Below are 250 nucleotides of genomic sequence, written 5' to 3' on the forward strand. Positions count from 1 at the left end.
ACTCCGTGAAGGAGGTCAGGACCTCCGGACGGAGTGTTGTAATCGGCTGATTTTTCATGTTCGCAGTCAAAACACTGGGTTCTCTTCGTGTAATCGGCACGCAATTTTATACGCCGTCTGCGGGCATGCCCGTGTTGATGCACGAATGTGTATTTTTGCCGTTGCTGCTTTCGCGGTCAATGTAATATCGCAGACGCACCCCTACAATTACGAGGCGAATTGGAACGGTCCAGAAAAACGCGTTGTTTGG

This window comes from Branchiostoma belcheri, unplaced genomic scaffold, assembly GCF_001625305.1.
Source record: "Branchiostoma belcheri isolate BF01 breed outbred unplaced genomic scaffold, Haploidv18h27 scaffold138, whole genome shotgun sequence".
Taxonomy (NCBI): Eukaryota; Metazoa; Chordata; class Leptocardii; order Amphioxiformes; family Branchiostomatidae; genus Branchiostoma; species Branchiostoma belcheri.